This window comes from Argentina anserina, chromosome 2 (genome assembly GCF_933775445.1).
Source record: "Argentina anserina chromosome 2, drPotAnse1.1, whole genome shotgun sequence".
In the NCBI taxonomy this organism is placed as follows: Eukaryota; Viridiplantae; Streptophyta; class Magnoliopsida; order Rosales; family Rosaceae; genus Argentina; species Argentina anserina.
The window spans coordinates 7,004,005-7,020,002 of NC_065873.1; the positions used below are offsets into that span (position 1 = coordinate 7,004,005).

Here is a 15,998-nt window from a genome sequence, read left to right on the forward strand (position 1 = left end):
GTAATGGCGAATCTTAGTACCGGCGAAGTACAGAGCTAAACACAACCTCTCAATCGGCGAGTATCTAGTTTCAGCGTCTAACAAGGTTCGGCTCAAGTAATAAACCGCATATTCAACCTTCTTGCTCCCCTGTCCATCGCCATCCTGTGCGAGGAGTCCTGCGACGGAGCAAGGAGATGCAGAGATATACAACTTCAAAGGTATTCCCGGCTGTGGGGGTCTAAGAACAGGTGGATGAGTCAGGTATGCCTTGATTTGCTCAAAAGCTGCCTGTTGTGCAGGTCACAACTGAAACTCTTGATCCACCTTAAGCTTCAACAAAGGCGAGAAGACTGCGGTTTTGCCAGCGGAATTAGAAATGAAGCATCGAAGGAAGTTTATTTTCCCCAGCAAACTCTGAAGTTCCTTCTTGTTCCTTGGTGCCGGCGTGTCCAAAACAGCTTTAGCCTTATCTTCCGCGACCTCAATACCTCGCTCGTGTACTATGAAACCCAAGAAGTCTCATGCTCGAACCCCAAAAATGCATATAGCTGGGTTCATCCTGAGCTTGTGCTTTCTCATCCTGGTGAACACGGTCCGCAAATTCTCGATGTGATCTTCCCTTTTCTTAGACTTGACCACCACGTCATCGATATATACTTCGAGAATGCCCCCCAGCACATCATGAAAAATCAGGTTCATTGCTCGCTGGTATGTAGCCCCCGCGTTGGTCAAAGCAAACGACATATTGTTATATTCAAACACTCTAGTGAACCCTAGGCAGCGAAATGCTGTTTTGTGTTTATCCAACTCATAAACAGAAATCTGATGATAACCAGTAGTACCGCCCATAAAAGATAATAATTCATGCCCGGCGACCGCATCGACCAACATATCTGCCACATGCATCAGATAGACATCTTTTGGTGTTGCGGTATTCAGGTTCCGGTAGTCCACACACACGTGAATCTTACCGTTTTTCTTCTGTACCGGTACTATATTTGACAACCACTGAGAATACTTGGCTGGTCGGATAATACCGGCTTGGAACATGTTCTGAACCTCTTTCTTGACTACTGCTGCTGTGTCTGCACTCATTCGTCGCGGACTTTGTTGTACTGGCTTGTATCCTTCCATGATGGGCAGACGGTGGCAGACCACATCTGGTGACAGGCTCAGCATGTCCTCAAACTTTTCAGCAAAACAATCGCGGAACTCTGCAACAACTCTACCAAATGTTGTCTCAGTTCCTCATCCAAGTGCTTACTTATTCCAACCTCCATGGGCTCCTCTGTAGTCCCAAGGTTGATCTTTTCCACTGGATCTTTCACTTCAGGTGGGGTGTCATCCAAAGCTGCTGGTGCTGGTTGAATGAACTCCTCCTCTGCTTGAACCTCAGTTAATTCATCCTCAATGCATTCAACTAGTGCCACTGCCCCCCAAGCCTCCTGTTCCTATTTGTAAATAGATAAACGTTGGAGAAAGGACACATAGGCCTGCTCCTGCTCCTTGGCCAGCGATGCACTCATGGATGAGGATCTTTAGGTTTCACGATGAAGTCAGGTCTATTTATGTCTGTCTTGACCTGTACTAAACCCCATAGTGTCAATTCTGTAGAAGTCACCCCAACTGGATGACCCTTAGTATCTATCCCAACAACTCCCAAAGGCCTCATACCACCTGAATAATACTCGGCATCCAGAATACAGGCCGTGACCGAGTATGGTCGATCATCTGCTTTTACTAACGCTGCCTTGTCAGTTGCGGGATCCCACATCAACATCTCTTAGTGTAGAGTAGAAGGGATGCAGTAAGCTCGATGTATCCAATCCCGACCCAGTATGATGTTGTATGGAGCGGTGCAATCCGTGACGAAGAATGTCTGGAACAGTTCTGCAGGTCATATTTTGACTTTGAGGATTAACACTCCTAAGGTCTTAGTTAAGTTCCCAGCAAAACTCCTGACCTTGAGATTGCTACTGAGAACCTTTTCCTTCGCGATGCCAAGTGCGTCGACTGTTTTCACAGTAATAATACTAAATGCTGCACCGCCGTCGACGAGGATTTTGTTCACTCTTTTACCCTCCATCTCAGCTGATATGTATAATGGTTTGATGTGCTGAGTCATGGTCGCGGTGGGCTTTGTGAACATCATGAAGAAACTCTGAAGCTCTGTCACTGTGTGAGATTTATCAGCTTCTTCTTTCCTCGAGTCCCTCTTAACAGTTGGCACCTCGGTAGACGACAACTCTGCGACTGTACCTCCCTCCTGGGCCTGCGTCTCACCTCCAATGAAAAGATGGGATGGCATTGGTCGTCGAAGAGCATACTTCGAAGATAAAGTGAACACCATGTTGCAACTATGAATTCTGTCTAGTGTCAGTGTTCCTTCCTCCGAGGCGTCCCCATGAGAGACATCCAACATGTTGCAGTCTGGAGCAACGACTATTTCGTCGTCATACCCTTGGTCCAGCTCATCCTCTGGATCAGAAAGCTCTAACCCCTGCTCCTCACCACCTGACTCTTCCATATCGTCTTCCGGCAGGGACCCAGTTGACGCTCGCGAGGGGAACTTACTCCTGAGATACTCCGTTAGCGATTGTTCCTGAGGATCCTGAGGAGGAATAACTACTGTCATAGCCTGGACCTCTTCTGGACCCGCTAGTGTTGACTCTCTTGCTAGTGGAACCACTAGTGTTGGTTCTTTAACCTTCAGTTTCCACTCAAGCTGCGGTTTAACTCCCTCCGCGATTGGTTCCTGACAGCCTGGCCCACTTACAGACCTTTTAGGTATCCATTTAGATTGCGTAGGTGAAGCAACACTACTTCGCTGTTGTTTCTGCTGAATAGAAACACCCTGCGTGCGTTGTTTATTTGTTGCTCTGCTATCTGTAGACGCGTAAGACAACCTACCATGGATTGAAACTCTTCGTGGAGGAGAAACTTCTATTGTCCGTTCAAGTCGACTATGAACGCTTGCCCTGGGGTATGGCTCCCTCCTGTGGTGATCATTCCGGCGAATGTGCACGTATGGCCTGAAACTAAGCTTTTCAACTGTCTCTCGCAACAGCCAAGGTGGCTGCTCTAGCTGCTCGCAAGAGAGCTCCCTTCGGTTATACGCCTCTAGCATTCGCTTGGACTTTCCCGACCTTTTCTGAACATTCCTCTTCTGAGTTTTCATAGCTTCCTTAGCTCTTCCGTGCTCTTGAACGTACCAGACATTGGGTTTTAGTGACCTCGGCGCAGGTGGTATGTACGGCCGTTGTAGGACGTCACGCGAAGCCTGAGCTCCTGGTCCAGCTGTTCCTATTTGCTGCCCTCCAAGAACGTTCGCAACGCTGTCAAGACCTGAGTGGGGCCTTTTCAACACTTGAGTATAAGTGTCTGTCTGAACTCTAGCTTTCTTGGAGTCCTTTTTCTCGGCCAGATTTGTCGGCGAGCAAGGCCTTCGATACCTTCGCGACTCTTCACGTTTGTCCACATTATCACAGTTGATGGAACACTCCTTCTTGCACCGATTGCAAAGAACATAAGTGTTGGCCTTCGCAACATCGTGTTCCTTACGTTGGACAACGCTCTTTTGTTTCTCCGGGCCAGATTGCTTAGCTATCACAACCTCCTGCTCCGCGGATACTCTTTTCGCTGTTGCCTTCCCGCCTAGATCAGGGTCTGAAGCGAAAGACAACATTCCCTCATTTAACCACTGCTGTACCTGGTCCTTGAGCTGTGTGCAAAGACGAGTATCATGAGTCCAAACGTTATGAAACTTACAATACCGTTTACCTTTAACTTCACCAGTAGATGGGAACTCAGTCCATGGTACAATGGTTTCACCCTCAGAAATAAGCTTGTCCAAGATCTCATGAGCCAATGACGCATCATAAGTATACTCAGCAAACCTAGAAGGGCGATGAGTCTTCAATGGTGTTTTCAATGGTGTGATATCTACCACTGACACTGTAGGGAAAGGATCGACATCAACCCATGCTGCAGCCCTTTCAGTGTCCACCCCAAGCATTCCTTTGTTAATCCAGGTCTGTAACTGGTCTTTGAGCTTAAAACAATCGGCTGTGTGGTGATTGAACAAGTTATGAAACTTGCAGTACTTCTTCCCCTCGATCTGCGCTGCGGTAGGCATTGCAGTATCATGCTTTACTCTTCCACTCGCGAACAATTCATCCAGAATTTCTGGAGCATTGTGAGAGTTGTAGGTGTACGAGTCATATTCGGGCTTGGTGAATGCTACTGTAGAAATCTTGACAGGATCCCGGGACATCTTCAAGGCCTTAGACTTTAATGCATGTCTTCCAGCTATCTCTACGGCAGCTACCTCATCATCTACTTCCTCGACCCACTGCTCTTCGTACGGACACGGTGTGTAGAAAGGATCTACATGCGAGTAGATAGTGGAAACCCTCTTAGTTCCAGATGGAACCGCATATCGTGGTTTCAACGTTCCAGGGTGATAAGAGACGGGCGAACCTTTCGGAACTGAGGTACTGTCCTCCATCTCCCTGAGGAACACTTGGTAAAAACCCACCTTGTTCATTAAGTCTGCCATACTAGAAAAGTAGGCATCATGATGTTTGGCCCGCTGACGGGTCTCCAAACCCTTGATGGCGATGCGAATAGCATCCTGTTCCGCGAGCGGCGTTCTGCACTTTGCTTGCTGAACTTTGAACCTCTTTAGGAACTCTACTGCCGACTCCATTGGCTGTTGATACATGGAAGTCAAAGATGACAAGTCCACCTCAGGCTCAAACACTCCCAAAAGTCGTTTTAAACATCGTTTCAAGCATGGACCAGTCCGAGATGGACCTGGGCGCTAACTTGGAGAACCAAGACAAAGCCGGCCATGACAATGATGAACCAAAAGTCCTCATCTTGAATACTGAATCAGACGCGTATGGCCCACAGTCGCTATGGAAACGCGATATATGCTCAGTATCATTCTCATACCCCTCTCCTGAGAAAGTCTAGAACTTGATTGGTCGATAACCTGATGGCCAAGGGCATGCTGCCACCCATTCCGGGAACGGACTTGTATATGATATGTTCGCGGCAGCATGGCCATGAATGGTCCTCACACTTTCCTGAATCATCTTCTGGACTTGCTCTTTGTTAAGGCCCTGACCTTCTTCTACGTCTTGTTCTGACTCCTCTCAACGCTCCTCTCGTCGCTCGCGACGGATTTGGTGCTGACGCCCCTGTCTTCCACCTGGTTGAAGAAGTGCCAATGCTTTTTGTAGAGTTTCAACCTCGGAGGTATTCGACCGCCTGGGATCCCCAAGCGTGACCTTTCCCTTTTTAGCCCTCACCTTCTTCCTCCTTGTAAGCCCGACAAGCTCGGCGTCTGATTTGTCAGCCTCATCATCTCTGGCCTCGTCAGTTTCAACACCGTTGTTGATACCGGCTACATCTTTCTTGTTGGACTTAGCCCTTCTGGTGGCCTTTGGCTTGTCATGGTTCTGGCTTTCATAAAGCCCGGCGACAGTTCGTTGGATCTCCAACGTTTCTTCGATTTGCTTAAATCGCTCATCCTGTCCCACGAACTCCAAGCAAGCATTCTTCGCGTGTTCATTGATGCCCAGAACCAGTTTCTTCATCCTATCGTTGGTTTCAGCCAGACGCTGACCCTGTGTCGACTGTAGCTCTGACACATTATCCAACGTTCTCTCTACTGCAGTCATGCGATCGCCGAAGGACTCCTCCAACGATTTGACCACCGACGTCAACTCTTTAAAAGCTAGTTGCATATCTTCCGGTGTCGCCATCACTCCAAACTTCAGTAATGCCTCGATCGCTGTTAAACCTCTGCAAGCCGCTGTGTTATGAGGGACACACTGCGAATGCTTTGGTTTCGAGCAAGAGGGATATCCTCGCGAGTAAGGATTCCGGCTTGCTATCGTTGACACGGTCCCACTGGGCGTGCCAAATGTTCGAGCTGGGAAAACGGATCCTCCTCAGAGAACAATCAGCCTGTCCCGGCACCGAACCTTGGACGGTTCAGCCCCTTCGTTCTCTGTTGTTGTTGGCGTGCCAGTACCTTTGAGTTAGGTACAACTGTGCTTTGGTTGACAATGCTTACGCTCCACGTACTGTCTTCCTCTCAGACGATTGCTCCGCAGTTGCTGATAAATCGCTGAAGTTCGAATGACCTATACATAACCGGAGTTGCTAGGTACCTTTCACTCGACCTCAAGTAGATGACCGATCTTACTTTTGACCGCTTGGGGAAAAACAGAGCTTATACTGTGTCGTTAATAGCAGGACTCTCTCGCGAATGAAATTTGCTGACTAGTGTAGGCTTTGGGTTTGCTAGAAGCTAGGCTAGCGACTCGATGGATTTGACTTGAATTGCCGAAGTTAATCGGACTTGTTACTACATGCAGCGCGAGGCGTATATCTGGGTAGCTCCGCTCCGATGAGAGACTTGGTTGCCGAAGTTAATCGGACTTTTACTCCGTTGGGAGATTTTGACTATGCGGTTGCGCGATAGTTTGTTTGACGTTGCGTGTCTTATTCTATGTCTTCAACCCCTTTATATAAAAAACACAGCTTGTTCTTTCTTGCGAATCAAGTTCTCAAAACTTCCTAGTTGATTAAGATTCACCTTCCTTAATCAACTCAGATTCTACGCGGTGATAGTCTCCTACCTCCACTCTAATTTGACAGGGAATCTTGCTCTGTCATCTTCTTTTCCGCAATCTCAGGGCTAGAGGTTGTTGCGATATACTTTCCCCAAATACTAGGACTAAAGGAAATCTTGCTTTATGATATACTTTACCCAAATATCCGGTCCACAGGCCTAAGTAGTCTGGATAATACCGGAATATTATTTTAGGCCCAAACAGCATAATGATCGAATGGAATTAACCAGCGTGCGGTGAGTTTCTCTTGTTGAAACCAAGCTTGTAGTGGTGATAATCCTGCTTCTTGTTTGACACAAGTATAGTGAGGAATCAATGCTTATGCAATGTTTTAGAAACGTTATAGACACCAGAGTCGATGTAATGTTCTGGACTTAATGAACTAGGAACTTGAACATACCACCAAGGGGAAAGAAACTAAGCATGCGGAGCAGGATTCGATCAGGAAACACAAAGACAAATCTACAAGGTTGTAAAGCAATGCAGAAGATTGTAGTGCTTAGTCGTCAAATTTGGATTAAGAGAAGAGTCGAGGGGAAACAGTTCTCAAACATGCTAAGGAATTCAACTGGATAACAGGAATTAAACCTTTCACTTTTGATCTCATTCACTCTCTCACTCTGACCCTGTCAATTTTAAGTGGAAAGCTTCGTGAGATCCACAAATCGATAGCACCGGAAGGCGGTCGTTCTGCTCGGTCACCGCCTCCTCGTCCAACGCCTCAATCGCCGTTCACTATGGCGTCATGACGCTTGCTTTGAGCCCCAAACTCCCTCGTCTCTCCCTCTTCACTGTGATCCAAATGTGTCTGGTTCGTTCTCTCTTAGCTCCTTTCTCAGATTTCTCGTACCCTTTAACTTCTTTACAACCTTTTGTGTGATTTCTTATGTATATGCTTGGTATGAAGCTTTGAATTGTAAGAATCATTTGTTTAGAACTTTAGATTGTCAATTGGGGTGGGTGGGGGGATCTGTATCGGCTAAAATTGGGATGAGTCCTTCGATTTTAGGGTTTTCAAGACCTGAAATGATAATTTAGTTCCTAATACCATATTCAAATCTAGGGACGATCATCGTCAGCAAATTAGATTGGAAGAAGACCGAAAGCCCGAGCTTACACCAACTGAGCTCGATGAGGTTGGAAAGGAGATCAGTCCTCATATTCCTTATTATGTCTTTTGCACTTTGGTATCTCTATGCCAAGAGAAGTTGTAAATTTTCAATTAGATTGTTAGTTTTGACAAACAAGCCTCAGTATGAGGTATGGGCTCTAGTACTAATACATGTTTTGTTTTGGATTTTAATTTGTGCTTTGACGCAGAGCTCGAAATATTAATGGAAATGGAATTCGGATCCGAATGATTTTGTGTAGTGCTACGGCAAAGGTGAGAAAATAGGCGAGACTGATAAATATAGGAACGGTGAGATAATTAACAGAAGTAAGTCGCTCTCTCTCATGCATATAGTTGTCACAGTATGTATCTATAAGTCTTTTGGTTCCATCGACTCCTTTTAGATAATACACATGTATATAATGGATGAAAAGGTTTGCTGACTTGTATTGTTTTGGCGATGGATCATCATTCATTGTTTTTTGCTAGAGTGATGGTTCCATTAAATTAAAAAATACAGAATCTGGGTCTTTGGCTAGAATAGTGGTCATGGAATGTGTGTCCATTTCTAGTAATTGAATGTGTATCTTTGCTGTGTGGCTACAGGCTACCTTAGCTAAATTGACCATAAATATGGATGTAACTATTTTGATTGTGATCGATGGGTGTTAGCAGGACACCAAACAAGTTTGTTTACATTACGCCTATAACTTTGAGTTCAATCTGTTCCTATTTTCTGCCTTCATTTTGTTTATCTATTTGTGCTTCTTATGTGATAACAGGTTAATTATTATTGCCCCTGTTCAATTCCCTCTAATCCTGCACAGCTCTTCAATGATCTTCAGTGGAGTCACAAGGTTTTGAGATAAGGTAAGGTACCCTTTAACATTTATTTCAGATTTGCTCTTTTATTGCTTAACTGATCTCATCAAATACTTCAGTTGTTATTGTGGGGCTTTCTACTGGTAATTATAGAGAAATAGCCATCTCACATATTCATGTTTGGATTATATTACAACTTGGCGTTCCTTTGAGTGGCTTTATATTACATGTTTGGATTCAATTGAGTGCCTTTATGTTACATGTGTGAGTTTTTAAGTGAGTTCAAGGCAGGCATGCAGTTGCACAGCTTGTTAATTAATACTTAATAGAGCTGAGATAGCTGGATTCAAGGCAATAGCCCTTATCTTGGTTCCAAGGGGTGTAGATAGGCTGATAATAAGATCAGGTGAGACTAAATAATTTTTTAATAATATCTGGGATTTGAGATCAATTGGCGTGGTAGCTCAATTATATATCTTATGGAGTTCATTATTCTCTAATTAAAAATCTTATGGCCCCTGTTAAATTTCAAAAGTTTATTCAATTAGTTCCCGTAGGCCTTTGTGTTTGATGTTTGTGTTTCAATTCAGATGAGCTTCAATTAGTTCCTGTTATCACCTGAGATGAGCTTCTGTTTATTTTCAGAAGGTACGTACTCTCATGGTTATCAAAATTACATGTCTCAGCTTTTCCTTATCTCTACTTTAAATTGTGCACTTTGTTGTCTTCATAGTGCATTACATTTTCTGATACTTGCAAGTTTTCTCACTCCTTCGTATGGTGTCAATTGCTCTCTTAGGTCTTGACAAGCAATCTTGAATCGAAACTCACCAACTGAAGTCATCATACACCTAAAATCCTATAGCTGGAACTTATATGCAGATGCTACAAGTTTGCATCTTCAGTTTCTTGTGGAAAGATGTTATGGTAGTACTGCTATTGAGGTTCAAGGCCAGATTGTCACTCGAGGCTTAGAGACGCCCTCCTACTAAGTTTGTACTAGGATCTTCCTATCTTTTAGTTGTATGCAATTCATATTTGGGAAGTGAAATAACGTACAGTGCTTGGTGTGAACATCATCATGTAATTTTTTCATTCTTTGAAATGGAATATTTTGGTTGCAGATACAATAAGACCAGCAATCTTGGTGTGATTGAATTTATATATGAATCTCCCATGATTTCATTTTTAGTGGCATTACTGAAATCAATCAAAATTTGAAATAAAATTAGTGACAAAATATGTGGGATTGGGTCACATATTTGTTTTGTGACCTAAACTTATTTTAGTGACGAACCTAGAACTTCGTCACCTAAAAGAATTGGTCACGCTAGGTGACGAAACACTCAAAGATAAAGGTGACGAAATACATAGAATGAGTGACAAAATGGGTTTGTCACCAAAAGGGTAAATTCTAGTAGTGGTAGAGTCTATTGTTTTTGCATTTATTTTCTAGCTATGTCCACTTGTTCTAGATGTTCTAGTTATTGCGCTTTATTTCCCTTCGTAGGCATGTTGACTAAGAGTGGCTTGTCACTATTTGTTTGACCCTTGTGGTCGTAGACGACTTGCCAGACGAATTCAATTCATTCTATTAAAAAAAACTTAATCCCAATAATATCAAAAATAACAAGAATCCAAGTTACATACATGTGACACAAGTCGTCCTACTTAAGAATTTCGCATCCAAATTAATAGAACAATCCCAAAACATGGCAAACTCTCCAAAGAAAGTCATATATATGGCTCGAAACTCACATAGGGTTTACATGAATTCAAACAAGTAAGGAACATGCTCATTCTATGCCTAAGTTTCAAAATCCTCATCTACTACATGTTCGTACAAAATCCACACATCGATTAACCATCAAATAACAATAAAGTTCAATTCAATATCGTGATCATCTATCAACCATAAATTCAAAGATCAACTCATCCTAGACAGTTAAAGGCATACCTAGGACTCAAAACAAAAACAAAACAACTTAAAATCGAAAAACAAAACCAAAAATAACACTACAATCGAAACACAAATGCATCAAACAATAGAACACAATGAATGATGTATACCCCACCCCGAACTTAAAACTTACATTGCCCTCAATGTATAATATGATAAGCAACGAAAATTAAAAAGAGATAAGGGATAAGAAAATGCAAACACTCGTTGATGGCTCCTGCATTGGCTAAAGTTTAGAGTCTATAGCCTAGACTATCTCAAAAAGATCACTTGCTTGCTGTAGGATCAAGGAGAGAAGTCTCTTCCACGTTATGCTCCACAAAATTCTCATAGTACGGCTTCAAGCGATGTCCATTGACCGTGAATTCCTTTCCATGCACCATACTTTTGATCTGAATAGCACCAGAAGGAAAAACATTAGTAACAACAAACGGCTCAAACCACCTAGAACGGAGCTTGCCTGGAAACAATCTAAGTCGAGAATTAAACAAAAGAACTTTCTGCCCAACGACAAACCTCATCATACGGTCATGGAACGTTTTAGTCTTCTCCTTGTAAACCATTGCCGAATCATAGGCTTCATTCCCAATCTCTTCAAGCTCATGCAATTGCAACTTCCTATGCAATCCGGCCTCATCAATGTCCATGTTAAAATTCTTCACAGCCCACCATGCACAATGTTCAAGCTCCACAGGAAGATGACACACCTTGCCATAGACTAAACAAAATGATGACATGCCAAGAGGAGTCTTGTATGGCGTCCTATAGGCCCAAAAAGGCATCATCCAATCGTTGAGACCAATCCTTGCGTGATGGTCCAACAGACTTCTCCAAAATGCTCTTGATCTCACGATTAGATAACTCCACTTGATTGGGGGTGATAAGGCGTAGCAACCTTATGCTTGATTCCATACTTCTTCAATAACTCCTCAATGGTACGGTTGCAAAAGTGAGATCCTCCATCACTAATGATAACTCTCGGCATACCAAACCTAGAGAAAATGTTAGAACGAATGAAATATGCAACAACTTGAAAATCATTAGTACGGGTGGCTTTTTCTTCCACCCATTTCAAAACATAATCAACACAAACGAGTATGTACAAGAAACCATTCGAGTTAGGAAAAGGTCCCATTAAATGAATACGCCAACAATCAAATATATAATCGATGTCATAGGCATTTGATCCCTAGATCCTAAATTTCCCATGCGTTGGCATCTATCGCAAGTCATGCAAAAATGATATGCATCTTTGAAAATCGTAGGCCAAAAGAAACCACATGCTAACACCTTAAGAGCAGTTCTACGTGAACCAAAGTGTCCTCCACAAGCTTTAAAATAGCAAAAAGTAAGTATAGAATGATGTTCAGATTTAGGGACACACCTCCTAATGATTTGATCAACACAATGTTTCCACAAGTGTGGTTTATCCCAAACATAATACTTAGCTAATGCCTTGAGTCTAATCTTTTGAGCATGCGATCAAGTATCTGGAAATTGCTTAGAAACAAGATAATTCACAATATCTGCATACCATGGCTCATTTACCTCAACTCGAAAGAGTTGCTCATCCGGAAAACTTTCTTGGATAGCCAAGGGCTCGGCATCTCTCACCAAACGGCTCAAATGGTCCGCCACAACTTTGTCACTTCCATTTTTGTCCTTGATCTCGAGATCAAATTCTTGGAGTAAGAGAATCCATCGAATCAATCTCGGTTTGACATCCTTCTTTGTCATTAAGTAGTTCAAAGCTGAATGGTCAGTGTAAACAATAACTTTGGATTGAAGTAAGTAAGAATGAAACTTATCTAGAGCAAAGATCACGACAAGAAGTTCTTTTTCGGTTGTGGTGTAGTTCTGTTGAGCATCATTGAGCGTTCGTGAAGCATAATAGATGGCGTAGGGATGCTTATCCTTCCTCTGCCCTAGCACGGCTCCCACTGCATAGTCGGAGGTATCACACATCAACTCAAATGGCAAGGACCAATCCGGCGGTGTCATGATCGGTGCCGACGTTAAAAGCTTCTTCAAACTCTCAAATGCACGCTTGCAATCATCATCAAAGTGAAAGGAAACATCCTTATGAAGCAATGAACTCAATGGTCTCGCAATCTTGGAAAGGTCCTTGATAAACCTACGATAGAAACCTGCATGTCCAAGAAACGATCGAACATCCCTCACATTTCTAGGGAAGGGTAAGTGACGCACGAGATCTATTTTAGACTTATCAACCTCAATTCCTCTAGATGAAATAATATGGCCTAAGACAATACCTTGCGTAACCATGAAATGACATTTTTCCCAATTCAAAACCAAGTTAGTATATTCACAAAGTTTAAGCACAAGTTCAAAATTCTCTAAGCATGCATCGAAATTTTCACCATAAACTGATAAATCATCCATGAAAACTTCAATTTTAGAACTAATATACTCAAAGAAAATGTGATACATATAACGTTGAAACGAACCTGGAGCGTTGCATAAACCAAAAGGCATGCGACGATAAGCAAACATACCAAAAGGGCATGTGAACGTAGTCTTCTCTTGATCTTCCTCCACAACACTAATTTGATTGTATCCACTATATCTATCAAGGAAACAATAGAAAGAATGACCAGCTAACCTCTCAAGCATTTGATCAATGAATGGCAACGGCATATGGTCCTTCCTTGTTGTAGCATTAAGCTTCCTATAGTCGATACACACACGGTGACTGGTCACTATCCTTTGAGGTACTAACTCGTTATCTTTGTTCTTCACCACCGTGATTCCTGACTTCTTTAGCACAAATTGAATGGGAGAGATCCACCTACTATCGGAGATGGGGTAGATTACACCACAATCGTGCAACTTGGTGATCTCGTCTTTGACAACTTGCATCATTGGTGGGTGAAGACATCTCTGACATTCCTTGGTCGGTTTGGCACCATCCTCAAGCAAAATTCGGTGCACACACATGGTAGGGCTGATTCCTTTGATGTTGGCTAGGGTCCATCATATGGTCGTCTTGTGTCTCTTCAACACCTCAATCAATCTCTCCTCTTATTCCTCATTGAGTGCAAATGAAATAATCACTGCCAATGTATCCTCATCTACCAAAAACGCATACTTCAAATGGTCCAGATGAACCTTAAGATCAAGCGTTGGGGCTTGCACTACAGAAGGAAGATTCTTGTTAGTGGTTAAGAGAATTGGACTAGGAGAGACATAGCTTACCTCACGTGCAACCTCAAGAGAGGTCACGTTCTCTAGAACAAAGGATGGCACGACATCATTAGCTTCCAAATCAAAAACGTTAGAACCATCACTTGTAAATTCAGCCCCTTGGGCAATAGTGAGTGTCAACTCGTCATGTGCTAAGGTATCTAGATAGTTATCTACAAGGGAATCAAGAATGTCAACTGAAAAACAATCACTCAATTCCAAAAGGGGATACCTCATGGCTTCAAAGATGTTGAAGCTAATCACTTCACCATCGAACTCAAAGGTGAGTGATCCACTAAACACATCGATTTTCGTTCGTGCAGTCCTCATGAAGGGACGGCCCAACAAGATAGGGACCTCCTTGTCATCTGCTTTAGTTTGCTCCATGTCAATGACATAGAAGTATGCATGGAAAATTAAGCTCGCAACCCACACAAGAACATCTTCAATATAGCCCAAAGGGACTTTGTTGGAACAATCAGCCAAACGAATCACAACATTATCTCTTTTCAAATCACCTAGACCTAGATCATCATAAATGTAGTAAGGCATTACATTGATCGATGCACCTAAGTCTGGCATTATCTTTTCAAATGTCATGTTTCCGATTGTACAAGGGATAGAAAAACTCCATGGATCGTTAAGCTTCGGTGGTAGCTTCCTTTGTCATGCACGGCATCATTAGTCTTAGAGGAGACATGGTCCTTCTCTAAGTCTTTGGCATTGAAACTCTCGGCCTCTTTTCCTTTAGAAGGCACGACCTTCTTGTTTTTCTGCAATGGAGCGTCCAAGATCCTCCCACTTCTTGTCCTCATGGCCTTCACGTTAGGATTTGGCTCAGTTTGGCTCGGCAACTTACCTCCTTCATGGATCTTGCCCATGAAATCGATCACTTGTCCCATCTGTTTCTTAAGCTCGGTTCTGTCCTTAGAATGAGTTTGTTGACCTGTAACTAAAGCTTGAGTAGCAAAGTTTAAATTTTGTTGCCCTTGAGCAAGGAGCTTCAAGAGTTCATCATAGTTAATTGCAGATGCATTATTCGAACCATGAACATTAGAGTTAAAGGGAATAGAACCTTGAGGTACTTGAGGCCTCACAAACAAACCTGAAGGACGAGCTTTTTGACCTTGAGCATCGGATGGTTGAAGTTGGGGTGATCTCTAAATCCAGGATTGTATGTGTTCGAGTAAGGATCATACCTAGGCCTTTGTTGACCCATGAAGTTCAACTTTTCTTCAGTCATTGCACCATTTGGACAATTTTCAGTTGTGTGATCTTTGAAGGAACAAATACCACATGCTCGAGTGTTGATACTCGAACCATTGAATGTCTTAACTAGAATGTCAAGCTTCCTTTCTAAAGTAGCCATCTGATTTCTTGCATCAACATCATATACTCTATAGATCTTGCTTCCTCTCTTATCCTTGGAACTAAATTGGCGATTGTTGTCGGCCAAGTCATCAATCAAGGTGTAAGCTTCTTGACCGGTCTTGTTAGTGGTGTTGAGTCCTTCATAGAAGAATTGCACCAAGTCATCCAACGAAATACCATGGTGAGGGCACTTCTTTTGTAGTTCCTGAAATTGCTCCCATGCCTCATAAAGTGAATCACCATCATTTTGAGTGAAGTTCTGAATCTCCCTCCTAAGTCTTTTCGTCAGCTGAGCAGGGAAGAATTGCTTCAAGAACCTCCTAGTCATTTCATTCCATGTGGTGATGATTCAAGCAGGCAAAGAGTACAACCAACACATAGCATCGTCCTTAAGGGTAAATGGAAACAAACGCAACCTCAAGCCTTATTGAGACAGATGATGAATTGATTGGAGCTTGCAAATGTCCAAGAACTCCCTAAGGTGAACATTAGGGTCTTCCATTGAGGAACCAAAGTACTTAGGCAGCTGCCCAAGCAATTGAACTGGAATGGAGAAGTTGGCTTCATCAGGTGGAGTGAAAGCAATGCATGAAGGTGATTCATGGGTGGTGGGGATGAACGCATTCTTAAGTGCCATTGGAGCACCAACATGAACTATGTCACGGTCCGCAATTGTGTCTGACTCTGAATTGAAGATGAAGGGGAAGGAAAAATCCTTCTCTTCTTCTGATCTAGGTGAAGAGTTTAAGATTGCATTACTTGGAGATGATTCGAAATTCAAGGGTCCACTCGTGAAAGAGTTGTATAAATCTTTAAGTGCTTGTATTCGATCTTTGAGCTCTTGTGTTCTCTTAGATATTTCGAAGATGCATAGTTCTTGTAAGACGAATGTTAGAGAGTT

The 15,998-nt window shown here is 42.9% G+C and overlaps 1 non-coding gene across 1 annotated transcript; it reads left to right on the forward strand.

Annotated features, from left to right (window-relative positions):
- Nucleotides 1–15,270: 15,270 nt before the first annotated feature.
- Nucleotides 15,271–15,377, forward strand: LOC126785541 (small nucleolar RNA R71). The gene has a single exon (XR_007671072.1). It is a non-coding gene; the product is annotated as a small nucleolar RNA R71 (small nucleolar RNA).
- Nucleotides 15,378–15,998: the final 621 nt, after the last annotated feature.